Source organism: Schistocerca serialis, chromosome 6 (assembly GCF_023864345.2).
Source record: "Schistocerca serialis cubense isolate TAMUIC-IGC-003099 chromosome 6, iqSchSeri2.2, whole genome shotgun sequence".
NCBI lineage: Eukaryota > Metazoa > Arthropoda > Insecta > Orthoptera > Acrididae > Schistocerca > Schistocerca serialis.
This window is the reverse complement of record NC_064643.1, coordinates 684614739-684629530: the sequence shown is the minus strand read 5'-3', so window position 1 is coordinate 684629530 and position 14792 is coordinate 684614739. Positions and strand designations below refer to the sequence as shown.

General features: G+C 40.8%; 1 protein-coding gene across 1 annotated transcript in view; it reads right to left on the bottom strand.

Annotated features, from left to right (window-relative positions):
• The window catches only part of LOC126484386 (synaptic vesicle glycoprotein 2A-like), a 187428-nt gene extending 173389 nt beyond the window's left edge, over positions 1-14039 (bottom strand). Inside the window, exon 1 of the mRNA XM_050107880.1 lies at positions 13969-14039. The gene's annotated coding sequence lies outside the window, so the exon portion shown is untranslated. The remainder of the gene's footprint in view (positions 1-13968) is intronic.
• Between the last annotated feature and the right edge of the window lie 753 nt (positions 14040-14792).

Here is a 14792-nt window from a genome sequence, read left to right as displayed (position 1 = left end):
TTGCTTAGAACTGGGTTGCCATCTGAGCTCTTGATATTCATACAAGTGGTTCTCTTCTCTCCAAAGGTCTCTTTAATTTTCCTGTAGGCAGTATCTATCTTACCCCTAGTGAGACAAGAATCTACATCCTTACATTTGTCCTCTAGCCATCCCTGCTTAGCCATTTTGCACTTCCTGTCGATCTCATTTTTGAGACGTTTGTATTCCTTTTTGCCTGCTTCATTTACTGCATTTTTATATTTTCTCCTTTCATCAATTAAATTCAATATTTCTTCTGTTACCCAAGGATTTCTATAGCCCTCGTCTTTTTACCTACTTGATCCTCTGCTGCCTTCACTACTTCATCCCTCAGAGCTACCCATTCTTCTTCTACTGTATTTCTTTCCCCCATTCCTGTCAGTTGTTCCCTTATGCTCTCCCTGAAACTCTGGTTCTTTCAGTTTATCCAGGTCCCATCTCCTTAAATTCCCGCCTTTTTGTAGTTTCTTCAGTTTCAATCTGCAGTTCATAACCAATAGATTGTGGTCAGAATCCACATCTGCCTCTGGAAATGTCTTACAATTTAAAACCTGGTTCCTAAATCTCTGTCTTACCATTATGTAATCTATCTGATACCTTTTAGTATCTCCAGGATTCTTCCAGGTATACAACCTTCTTTCATGATTCTTGAACCAAGTGTTAGCTATGATTAAGTTATGCTCAGTGCAAAATTCTACAAGGCGGCTTCCTCTTTCATTTCTTCCCCCCAATCCACCTACTATGTTTCCTTCTCTCCCTTTTCCTACTGACGAATTCCAGTCACCCATGACTATTAAATTTTCGTCTCCCTTCACTACCTGAATAATTTCTTTTATCTCGTCATACATTTCATCATTTTCTTCATCATCTGCAGAGCTAGTTGGCATATAAACTTGTACTACTGTAGTAGGCATGGGCTTTGTGTCTATCTTGACCTCTTAGCAATAAATAATCCTGAGTTAATAACGAGCATCTAAACGAATACAGGGATTAGTGAACACAGGGTTGTCGTAGCGAGACTGAATATTGTAAGCCCCAAATCCTCCAAAAACAATCGAAAAATATGCCTTTTCAGAAAAGCAGATACAAATTCACTTGAAGCCTTCCTGAGACAATCTCCACTCCTTCCAAATTAATAATGTAAGTGTAGACCAGATGTGACTTGAATTCGGAGAAATAGTATCAGCAGCAATTGAGAGATTTATACCAAATAATTTAACAAACGACGGAGCTTATCCTCCTTTGAAAAAAAAATCGTGTTAAAATACTGTTGCAGAAACAACGAAACAAACTTTTTATTTTTGGTTATCAGTCTACTGACTGGTTTGATGCGGCCCGCTACAAATTCCTTTCCTGTGCTAACCTCTTCATCTCAGAGTAGCACTTGCAACCTACGTCCTCAATTATTTGCTTGACGTATTCCAGTCTCTGTCTTCCTCTACAGTTTTTGCCCTCTACAGCTCCCTCTAGTACCATGGAAGTCATTCCCTCATGTCTTAGCAGATGTCCTATCATCCTGTCCCTTCTCCTTATCAGTGTTTTCCACATATTCCTTTCCTCTCCGATTCTGCGTACAACCTCCTCATTCCTTACCTTATCATTGCACCTAATTTTCAACATTCGTCTATAGCACCACATCTCAAATGCTTCGATTCTCTTTTGTTCCGGTTTTCCCACAGTCCATGTTTGCTGTACTCCAGACGTACATCCTCAGAAATTTCTTCCTCAAATTAAGGCCGGTATTTGATATTAGTAGACTTCTCTTGGCCAGAAATGCCTTTTTTGCCATAGCGAGTCTGCTTTTGATGTCCTCCTTGCTCGGTCCGTCATTGGTTATTTTACTGCCTAGGTAGCAGAATTCCTTAACTTCATTGACTTCGTGACCATCAATCCTGATGTTAAGTTTCTCGCTGTTCTCATTTCTACTACTTCTCATTACCTTCGTCTTTCTCCGATTTACTCCAACCCATACTGTGTACTCATTAGACTGTTCATTCCGTTCAGCAGATCATTTAATTCTTCTTCACTTTCACTCAGGATAGCAGCGTCATCAGCGAATCGTATCATTGATATCCTTTCACCTTGTATTTTAATTCCACTCCTCAACCTTTCTTTTATTTTCATCAGTGCTTCCTCGATGTACAGATTGAAGAGTAGGGGCGAAAGGCTACAGCCTTGTCTTACACCCTTCTTAATACGAGCACTTCGTTCTTGATCGTCCACTCTTATTATTCCCTCTTGGTTGTTGTACATATTGTATATGACCCGTCTCTCCCTATAGCTTACCCCTACTTTTTTCAGAATCTCGAACAGCTTTCACCATTTTATATTGTCGAACGCTTTTTCCAGGTCGACAAATCCTATGAAAGTGTCTTGGTTTTTCTTTAGCCTTGCTTCCATTGTTTGCCGTAACGTCAGAATTGCCTTTCTCGTCCCTTTACTTTTCCTAAAGCCATACCGATCGTCACCTAGCGCATTCTCAATTTTCTTTTCCACTCTTCTGTATATTATTCTTGTAAGCAGCTTCGATGCATGAGCTGTTAAGCTGATTGTGCGATAATTCTTGCACTTGTCAGCTCTTACCGTCTTCGGAATTGTGTGGATGATGCTTTTCCGAAAGTCAGATGGTATATCGCCAGACTCATATATTCTACACACCAACGTGAATAGTCGTTTTGTTGGCACTTCCCCCAATGATTTTAGAAATTCTGATGGAATGTTATCTATCCCTTCTGCCTTATTTGACCGTAAGTCCTCCAAAGCTCTTTTAAATTCCGATTCTAATACTGGATCCCCTATCTCTTCTAAATCGACTCCTGTTTCTTCTTCTATCACATCAGACAAATCTTCACCCTCATAGAGGCTTTCAATGTATTCTTTCCACCTATCTGCTCTCTCCTCTGCATTTAACAGTGGAATTACCGTTGCACTCTTAATGTTACCACCATTGCTTTTAATGTCACCAAAGGTTGTTTTGACTTTCCTGTATGCTGAGTCTGTCCTTCCGACAATCATACCTTTTTCGATGTCTTCACATTTTTCCTGCAGCCATTTCGTCTTAGCTTCCCTGCACTTCCTATTTATTTCATTCCTCAGCGACTTGTATTTCTGTATTCCTGATTTTCCTGGAACATGTTTGTACTTCCTCCTTTCATCAATCAACTGAAGTATTTCTTCTGTTACCCATGGTTTCTTCGCAGCTTCCTTCTTTGTACCTATGTTTTCCTTCCCAACTTCTGTGATGGCCCTTTTTAGAGATGTCCATTCCTCTTCAACTATACTGCCTAATGCGCTATTCCTTATTGCTGTATCTATAGCGTTAGTGAACTTCAAACTTATCTCGTCATTCCTTAGTACTTCCGTATCCCACTTCTTTGCGTATTGATTCTTCCTGACTAATGTCTTGAACTTCAGCTTACTCTTCATGACTACTATATTGTGATCTGAGTCCATATCTGCCCCTGGGTACGCCTTACAATCCAGTATCTGATTTCGGAATCTCTGTCTGACCATGATGTAATCTAATTGAAACCTTCCGTATCTCCCGGCGTTTTCCAAGTATACCTCCTCCTCTTGTGATTCTTGAACAGGGTATTCGCTATTACTAGCTGAAACTTGTTACAGAATTCAATTAGTCTTTCTCCTCTTTCATTCCTTGTCCCAAGCCCATATTCTCCTGTAACCTTTTCTTCTACTCCTTCCCCTACAACTGCATTCCAGTCGCCCATGACTATTAGATTTTCGTCCCCCTTTGCATACTGCATTACCCTTTCAATATCCTCATACACTTTCTCTATCTGTTCATCTTCAGCTTGCGACGTCGGCATGTATACCTGAACTATCGTTGCCGATGTTGGTCTGCTGTCGATTCTGATTAGAGCAACCCGGTCATTGAACCGTACACAGTAACACACCCTCTGCCCTACCTTCCTATTCATAACGAATCCTACACCTGTTATACCATTTTCTGCTGCTGTTGATATTACCCGATACTCATCTGACCAGAAATCCTTGTCTTCCTTCCATTTCACTTCACTGACCCCTACTGTATCTAGATTGAACCTTTGCATTTCCCTTTTCAGATTTTCTAGTTTCCCTACCACGTTCAAGCTTCTGACATTCGACGCCCCGACTCGTAGAACGTTATCCTTTCGTAGATTATTCAATCTTTTTCTCATGGTAACCTCACCCTTGGCAGTCCCCTCCCGGAGACCCGAATGGGGGACTATTCCGGAATCTTTTGCCAATGGAGAGATCATCATGACACTTCTTCAATTACAAACATGCCAAATTTAAACAGAAGATTGGCTAACTTTTACAGAAGCTCGAAATTTAACGAGGACTTAGATGCGAGATGCTTATAATAGTTTCCACAACGAAACTTTGTCTCGAAATCTAGCAGAAAATCCAAAGAGATTCTGGTCGTATGTGAAGAATGTTAGCGGCAAGGAACAATAAGTGCCGTCTCTGCGCGATAGCAATGGAGATACTATCGAAGACAGTGCTGATAAAGCAGAGTTACTAAACATAGTCTTCCGAAATGTCTTCACAAAAGAAGACGAAGTAAACATTCCAGAATTCGAACCAAGAACAGCTGCCAACGTGAGTGATGTAGAAGTAAATATCCTCGGAGTAGTGAAGCACCTTAAATCGCTAGATAAAAGCAAGTCTTCTGGCCCAGATTGTATACCAGTTAGGTCCCATTCAGAGTATGCTGATGCATTAGCTCTATACTTCACAATCATATACAACCGTTCGCTCGACGGAGGATCAGTACCCAAAGACTGGAAACTTGCACAGGTCACACCAATATTTAAGAAAGGTAGTAGGAGTAATCCGCTAAATTACAGGCCCATATCATTAACGTCGATATGCAGCAGGATTTTATAACATATATTGTGTTCGAACATTATGAATTACCTCGAAGACAAACGTCTGTTGACACATAGTCAACACGGATTTAGAAAACATCGTTCTTGTGAAACACAACTAGCTCTTTGTTCGCATGAAGTGTTGAGTGCTATTGACAAGAGATTTCAGATTAATTCCGTGTTTGTGGATTTCCGGAAGGCTTTTTGACACTGTACCAAACAAGCGGCTTGTAGTGAAATTGCATGCTTGTGGAATATCGTCTCATTTATGTGACGGATTTGTGATTTCCTGTCAGAGAGGTCACATTTCGTAGTAATTGGCGGAAAGTCATCGAGTAAGACAGTAGTGATTTCTGGCGTTCCCCAACGTAGTGTTAAACGCCCTTTGCTGCTCCTTATCTATATAAACGACTTGGCAGACAATCTGAGCAGCCATCTTAGGTTGTTTGCAGATGACGCTGTCGTTTATCGACAAATAAAGTCATCAGAAGATCAAAACAAATTGCAAAACGATTTAGAAAAGATACTTGAATGTTGCGAAAATTGGCATTTGACCCTAAATTACGAAAATCTGAGGTCATCTACATGAGTTCTAAAAGGATTCCATTAAACTATGGTTACATGACAAATAAGTCAAATCTAAAGGCCATAAATTCAACTAAATACCTAGGACTTACAATTACAAACAACTTAAATTGGAAGGAACACATAGAGAAGGTTGTGGGGAAGGCTAACCAAAGACTGCGTTTTATTGGCAGGACACTTAGAAAATATAACAGATCTACTAAGGAGACTGCCTACTCTGCGCTTGTCCGTCCTCTTTTAGAATACTGCTGCGCGGTGTGGGATCCTTACCGGATAGGATTGATGGAGTACATCGAAAAAGTTCAAAGAAGGGCAGCACGTTTTGTAGTATCGCGAAATGTGGGAGAGAGTATCACTGAAATGATACAGGTTTTGGGTTGGACATCATTAAAACAAAGGCGTTTTTCGTTGCGACGGAACCTTCTCACGAAATTCCGATCACCAACTTTATCCTCCGACCAAATTTACCCTCCGAATGTGAAAATATTTTGTTGACTCCGACCTACATAAGGAGAAACGATCAGCACAATAAAATAAGAAAAATCAGAGCTCGTACGGAAAGATATAGGCATCCGTTCTTTCCGCGCGGTATACGAGATTTGAACAATAGAGAATTGTGAAGGTGGATCGATGAACCCTCTGCCAGGCACTTAAATGTGATTTGCACAGTAGGTGAACTGAAACTCGTGAACTATTTACACGTCAGTTATACCCGTAAAATTGCAAATTAACTGTGAACGCAGTCTCCGTGGAGTTATCGTTTAATTCTATGTAAATCGCAATTAACTGTGAGCCTTACGTGAGTATGGCTGTCTGCATGTCAGTGTCCTCATACAGACGTAAAATCACTAGAATCCGGAATCTGGAACTGTGTGGAAATAAACGGATATTTCTTCGGAAGTTCTAGTACACATGGTCATTCGATAATTGAACAGATGGCAAGAAGTGTTCGCAGTTATTTAAAAAAATCGCTCAGTACTGGTAACGAATCAGCCGGCCTGAGTGGGCGGGCGGCTTTAGGCGCTACAGTCTGGAACCGCGCGACCGCTACGGTCGCAGGTTCGAATCCTGCCTCGGGCATGGATGTGTGTGGTGTCCTTAGGTTAGTTAGGTTTAAGTAGTTCTAAGTTCTAGGGGACTGATGACCTCAGAAGTTAAGTCCCATAGTGCTCAGAGCCATTTGAACCATTTGGTAACCAATTATTACGATAACTGAAAATTAAATAACCGGCTGTTAACTGGAGTGAAGTTATTTTTGCCACCTGTAATAGTCATTTGTTGTTAATCACAGTTAGAGTCCAGTTGACCGCAGTTATTGTAAACCACACATGTACACACGCTAGTACTGACGTTTTACCTGTAGCAATTTAAGTTATGATGCGATTTTTATTCCTTGAATAAAGAACGTTAAATTTTAATCCAGTGTGGAAAGTTATTTACTTGCTGGAACGTTAACCAAAGGAAAAAAGCATTTAATGACGACCGCATATTAAAAGATGGGTTTATATCAAAAGGTATGACCGCTGTACCCTGGGTAACGAAATAAGAAGCCCACGACATCGTAACTCAATGAACACTAGAACTGTGCAGTCAGTTTCGAATGAATCCGAACGTAGAAAACTAATAAAACAAATTTTACCAAAATTAGAAGGATTTTATAACTAAATACTTGGAAGAAAAAATGTTTTATGATATACATTCTTATCTTCGTTGCCGCTGAAAATATTTGAAGTCCAATATGCCAGTTGCTGTGTTAAGGAAATACATTAAAATTGGTAGCAAGAAGCACGTTAAGCGAGACCGATACAACAGATCAGCCCAGGATAAAAACAGACATTACGCAAGAGGCGTTTTTGAAACTCGCGGAGATGGTTATTGGCCCTGTATCTCAGAGAGTAGGAGAAGAGGAAGTGTACAGCACTCCCGTTGATATGCTCGAAATGGAGCAGCGAATTGTACAGTCTGGTAGAAATGTACGTGATGACCCGAGGGCGTTTAAAAGAATTCGTAACTCACTGCAGAGACGAATGCAATTATCTCCAAATGTGAGGGCGGCTCGTGGAGCACCTCATACAGCAGGTACGACTGTAGAGCTACTTGTAATGCGTAACACGCTGAATCTGTGTTGTTTTTCTCGTTAAGGTAACACTTGGCTGAAACTTGAGACCAGTTAGATGAGTACTTGTTCGAAAAGTTTAGATTTCACACACATTTATGCTAATTAGCACGATATACTGAAGTGACCTAAGTCATAGCATAGCCATATGGAGGTACACAGATGGCGGTAGTGTCGCGTACACAGGGGTAAAAGGGCTGTGCGTTGGCGGAGATGCCATTTGTACTCAGGTGATTCATGTGAAAACGTTTCCGACATGCTTACGGCCACATACCCGGCTCAAATGGCTCTGAGCACTATGGGACTTAACATCTAAGGCCATCAGTCCCTTAGAACTTGTTGTTGTTGTTGTTGTGGTCTTCAGTCCTGAGACTGGTTTGATGCAGCTCTCCATGCCACTCTATCCTGTGCAAGTTTCTTCATCTCCCAGTACTTACTGCAGCCTACATCCTTCTGAATCTGCTTAGTGTATTCATCTCTTGGTCTCCATCTACGATTTTTACCCTCCACGCTGCCCTCCAGTACCAAATTGGTGATCCCTTGATGCCTCAGCACATGTCCTACCAACCGATCCCTTCTTCTAGTCAAGTTGTGCCACAAAATCCTCTTCTCCCCAATTCTGTTCAACACCTCCTCATTAGTTATGCGATCTACCCATCTAATCTTCAGCATTTTTCTGTAGCACCACATTTCGAAAGCTTCTATTCTCTTCTTGTCCAAACTATTTATAGTCCATGTTTCACTTCCATACATGGCTACACTCCATACACTTTCAGAAACGACTTCCTGACACTTAAATCAATACTCGATGTTAACAAATTTCTCTTCTTCAGAAACGTTTTCCTTGCCATTGCCAGTCTACATTTTATATCCTCTCTACTTCGACCATCATCAGATATTTTGCTCCCAAATAGCAAAACTCCTTTACTACTTTAAGTGTCTCATTTCCTAATCTAATTCCCTCAGTATCACCCGACTTAATTCGACTACATTCCATTATCGTCGTTTTGCTTTTGTTGATGTTCATCTTATACCCTCCTTTCAAGACACTGTCCATTCCGTTCAACTGCTCTTCCAAGTCCTTTGCTGTCTCTGACAGAATTACAAAGTCATTGGAAACCTCAAAGTTTTTATTTGTTCTCCATGGGTTTAAATACCTACTCGGAACTTTTCTTTTGTTTCCTTTACTGCTTGCTGAATATACTGATTGAATAGCATCGGGGAGAGGCTACAACCCTGTCTCACTCCCTTCCCAACGACTCCTTCCCTTTCATGTCCCTCGACTCATAATTGCCATCTGCTTTCTGTACAAATTGAAAATAGCCTTTCGCTCCCTGTATTTTACCCCTGCCACCTAGAACTTAGAACTACTTAAACCTAACTAACCTAAGGACATCACACACATCCATGCCCGAGGCAGGATTCGAACCTGCGACCGTAGAGGTCGCGCGGTTCCAGACTGAAGCGCCTAGAACCGCTCGGCCACGGCGGCCGGCCCGCATAACCGGAGTTAACAGACTTTGAACGTGGATTAGTAGCTCGAGCTGGAGGCATGGGACAGTCCATTCCCGAAATCGTTAAGAAATTCAATATTCAGAGATCGACAGTGTCAAGAATGCGGCGCGAATACCGAATTTCAGGCATTACCTCTCATCACGGACAACGCGGTGGCCGACCGCCTTCACTTGACGACAGACAGCAGCGGTGTTTGCGTAGAGTTGTCAGTACTAACAGACAAGCAACACTGCATGAAATAACCTCAGAAATCAAAGTGGGGCGTACGAAGAACGCATCCATTAGGACAGTGCGACAGAATCTGACGTTGATGGACTACGGCTGTAGATGACCGACGCTAGAGCCTTTGCTAACAGCAGGATATTGCCCCTCTCTTGGGCTCGTGACCATATCGGTTGGACCATAGACAACTGGGAAACCGTGGCCTCGTTAGACGAGTCCTGATTTCAGTTGGTAAGAGCTGAGAGTAGAGGTTCGACTGTGGCGCAGACCCCACGAAGCCACGGACCCAAGTTGTCAACAAGGCACTATGCAAGCTGGCGGTGGCTCCATAATGGTTGGGCTGTGTTTACAAGGAATGGACTGGGTCCTTTGGTCCAGCTGAACCGATCATTGACTGGAAACGGTTATGTTTGACTACAGCGAGACCATTTGCAACTGTTCATGACTTCACGTTCCCGAGCAACGATGGAATTTTTATAGATGACAATGCGCCGTGTCATAGGGCCACAATTGTTCGCGATTGGTTCGAAGAACATTCTGAACAATTGGAGAGGATGATTTGGTTGTCTAGATCGCCCGACAAGAATCCCATTGAACAGTTCGTGTAGAAAGTCCTGCACCAGCAACAGTTTCGCAATTATGGACAGCTATAGAGGCAGTATAGCTCAATATTTCTGCAGGGGATTTCCAAAAACTTGTTAAGTCCTCACCAAGTCGAATTGCTGCACTACGCCGGGCAAAAGGAGGTCCAATATGTTATTAGAAGGCATCGCATGAGTTTTGTCACTTTAGTTTATTTCACGCTGAAGTCTATCGCAGTTATCTCGCAGACGGCTTTTACTGAGGCGATTCTGCTTCTACGGGTATTGTCGTAGACTTTCGCTAGTGTTGGTTTGTGCGACTATTAACTTTTGACTGATGACCTCAGAAGTTAAGTCCCATAGTACTCAGAGCCCATTAACTTTTCTCCCTGCTTACAAGTTGTGCACTCAGGCGCTCAAGCGGCGGCTTGTATCGCCTGGGTCGTACGTAATACGGGCCCCGGGCATTTCTCCACCGCCTGTGCTTCACTGACCATCGCAAATCTTTTAAGCGGAGCCGGAACGATGAAAATGACAAAATTAATGTTTTTCGGTTTTTTCACTATAAAATTAATTATAGTTTTCTGAATAAAACAAAACAAGTTTCACCCTTTTAAGTGCCGGCCGGGGTGGCCGAGCGGTTCTAGGCGCTACAGTCTGGAACTGCGCGACCGCTACGGTCGCAGGTTCGAATCCTGCCTCGGGCATGCATGGTGTGATGTCCTTAGGTTAGTTAGGCTAAAGTAGTTCTAAGTTCTAGGGGACTGATGACCTCATAAGTTAAGTCCCATAGTGCTCAGAGCCATTTGAACCATTTTTACCCTTCTAAGTGTGTTTTTTATCGCTGCAAAGATGACTCGCCGCGCAAACGGTTGTAGCGACTAGGTGTGTCACCTCTTGACGGCGTCGCTCGCTGGCTGCAAGTAGGGTATCTTTGCGGAATTAGAAAGTGTTTTGTTGTCCAACGTTATATGGCTTTATCTCTGTGACGAGTGGCTGTTCATATCAGTAAACATAAACGCTATACCGTGTGCGTTGACTTGTGGAGTTTGCTTTGTGTTGTTTAGCTGTTCAATTTTGCGTATTTGACGAATTTTGCTCGTACCTGTTTTACGTATTTGTTTGTGGATATTAATATGCCCCATTTCAGCAATCGAGTGTTTAAGAAGAGGCACAATGAGCGGAAGAAGAAATCTTTTGTTGTTTCGAAGGGAGATGCTGCTCAGACTGCTTCACCGACTACTCCAAATGTATGTGATACAACTTCTTCCAGCAAGAAACTTTGTGACAGCAAGGAAACATTTGAAAACAATGAAAGTGACAGTAATGATGTGAATGAAATAATTAACATTTCCTTGCTCTCTAATATTTTGAAACATAACATAATATGCCAAGTTTGCAAAGAAAGATGACTGGAATTGAAAATAACTTCACATATTGCTTTGGCATGTAAAATGTTATTGGAGTGTAACAAATGTGCTGCAGAAGTTTCGTTTTCTAATTCTAACAGTATTCCTCGCAGTGGTAATAGTGGAAAGAAGGTGTATGATATAAATCTTAGGCTAGTGTATGGTTTGCGTTGCATTGACAAGGGCAGTGCTGCAGGGACAATGTTATGTGGAATTATGAATTTGCCAAAACCACCAACCAAGTTTGGATTTTATAATGAATTGGTGGGATCTTCTACTGAAGATATTGCTCAAGCAACAATGGAGAAAGCAGTTGAAGAAGCTGTGACAGATAATGGGAATTGTAGAGATTTATCTGTTGCTTTAGATGGATCATGGCAAGGTAGAGGTCATAAATCTCTAAATGGAGTTGTGACAGCTACCAGTGGAGACAGTTGCAAAGTAATTGATATTGCTATTCTCTCAAAGCATTCTAGATGTATGGGCTATACCAAGGACGAACATAGTGAAAGTTGTGAAACAAATTTTCATGGCACGAGTGGAGCGATAGAAGCAGAGGGAGGGAAAGCAATTTTTTTCCCCATCACAGGAGTGGTATAATGTACGTTACACTAACTATCTAGGAGATGGTCATTCTAAGGGATATAAAGCTGTAGAGGAACTCAAACCTTATGGCAATGAAATTCACATTAGAAAACAGGAGTGCATTGGACATGTGCAGAAGCACATGGGGGCTCACTTGCGCAAACTAAAGCAGACATTAGCAGTCCAGAAGCTTAGTGATGCTAAGACCCTTGCAGAAAGAGGAAGATTGAGAGATGAAGCAATTGATAGATTGCAGAGGTATTATAGGTGTGCAATTAGGCAAAATACAAAAAGCATTGAGCATATGAGGAGAGCACATGGGCATTATTTTTTCATACTGCATCAACAAATGAGCACCCACAATATGCACTGTGCCCCGCAGGTGATGACTCATGGTGTAAGTACCAATCAGGAAAGGAATATGCCCATAAAAACAGTTTGCCAAATGCTGTAATTGATGTAATTAAGCCCATATTCAGAGATTTATCACAGCCAACTTTATTGGAAAAGTGTTTACAGGGGAAAACACAAAATCCAAATGAAAGTTTAAATAACTTAATTTGGATTAGGATCCCCAAAAGAGTGTTTGTACAGATAAAAACATTGCATTTTGGAGTGCATGGTGCAGTGGCAACATACAATGAAGGAAACACTATCAAATGTGATGTGCTAAAACGTTTAGATTTCCAACCAGGACACAACCTAATACCACCCAACACAGACTTATTTAATGACTTATTTAACTACTGTGATGTCCCAGGGAGCATCCCAAAGTGCCCCAGAGGTGCATCCCAGAATGCCACAGAGAGCTACAACACTAAGAAGAATCTCTTCTCGGCTTTTGGCAAGATCAATGTGTAGTCTTCTTTAATAACAATAAACAAGATAACAATTACTGATAAGAAATTAAATAAGATAAGAAAAGTACCATAAGACGAGAAGAATCATAACAAGTATAAAAGGCTAAGAACATTTCCACACTGCGCCTAATTGAAGAAGAAAGACTAAGAGGTGCAGGAAAAAGAGACAAAGCCTACAACATGCAGCAAAAGAGAAGAAGAGACCAGTGGAAAGGGAACTAACACTGGAAAAATAAGAGGATGCTTATAATCCGTCATATGGTGCCGGAATGTATTAAAAAACTTTGGAAGCCATTTCCCATAACTTTAAAATTTTCATCTTTGAGGAACATTTTCTCAAAAACCGCTAACAGTATATCAATGAAATCTATACACAATATTGTTTACTTCTTTTCCTTCACTTTTATAACAAATTGTAAAAAAAATTTGTATAATTCAAGAGTTATAGAAGAAAAAGTGCAAAATTTTAGAGAAAAAATAAGTATCTGTTTAAAAAAATTGTAAAAGAAACACCAATAAATATTTCTTAACATGGTATTATATCTTTGTAGAGAAATATTCACTGAACATGTAGTCCAAATTTCAGAGTAATATGTTTAATAGTTTTAGAAAAATGTTCCTTCTATTTGCTAAAATCAACAGGGAGGAGATGGATCGTTCCGGCTCTCCTTAAGATATTTTCGCTGCACACCTTATAGATTATGATCTGTCAACGTACGCAGCTTCCCCCTTTCTGCCCATACCGCAGACAGTGAAAAGTATTATAGCTATATGACTGAAAGTAAGACAAACACCGAAATATGTTTTTCAATACATGCATTTAATTGGAGCTTAACTAAAATTTAGGTTAGTGCAAGACGCGCGTCAAACGAAGTACAAAGTACCTGAGAATTCATTCATAGTACTGTACTCCGTTCATCATAAGAATAAACCTGATGTAAACAACCAAAACGTGACGATTGATCAGCAGCCGTAGCCCTCGTATACTGGTGTTGTTCCGCTCTTGGAAGTAGGTCGTACTTACGTATTAGATATCTTACTACTGCGTCATTGTAGATGAAACTATAAAGGCATTCTGATGTTTTAACAACCATCAACGTTTTTCTTAATCCTACTTTATCTGCGTAATTTTTATTTCAAAAATCGTTTACAGTCACAGTATGTACACGCTACTTGTGCGCTGATTGTCTCACTTTTCATACGTACCGTGAAAATTGATAATGTTGCTTCCCACTTCGTAATGAAACGCGCGCGGAGCACCGTTAATGGCGAGAAACAAATTGTTACTATTGTTTTTCACGAGATTACAAAGAAAAATCTGCTTTGGCGTTTTTCAATTCACACTACGTGCATTATGTAATAGAAGCAAGGAACGGTACGTAAGTCATATGCATGGCGTAATCAATACCGTCGTGCAGTGATGAACATGAGTGCTAGTGGGTGGCGGATCGAAATTCATCGTAGTCTATAACTTTTTTTGTTCGGATTGAATACCTAAACCATTGAAATATGAAATTCATCACATATATGGTAATTAACTCGTACTTAGCCATCATTTTTTTTCAGAAAAATGCACGTCTTCTAATTTCTAATTACATATCGCACACAAAATTCTGCTTTTCCGTGCAAATACTCATTCTTAATTATCGATATTTTATAAAAGATTGTTTAAGTTAAGAAAATATTACACAATTAAATTTTTTGTAGAAAGATGAAAAATCAAATACTCTTTGTTTGAATATGCTCATTGTTTTATAGGACAGATGTGGTTTCACACGAGCCAGAGGTGATAAGCGTCGTAGAAACACGGAAAACAATTTTCACGGCGTCGAGCACTGAGTACAAATGCTGCATTTTTACAGTTGTCAGCTTAACACTGCAATCTGAACACAATAGAATTACTCTGGAGCCAAGTTAAGGGATTTGTCGCGAGAAACAACTAGCCATTTAATCTTCCAAGCGCACTGGAACTAATGCACGAAGCTATGTGACACCTCATTGCCGAACCATGGCGAAAATGCAGAACAGCA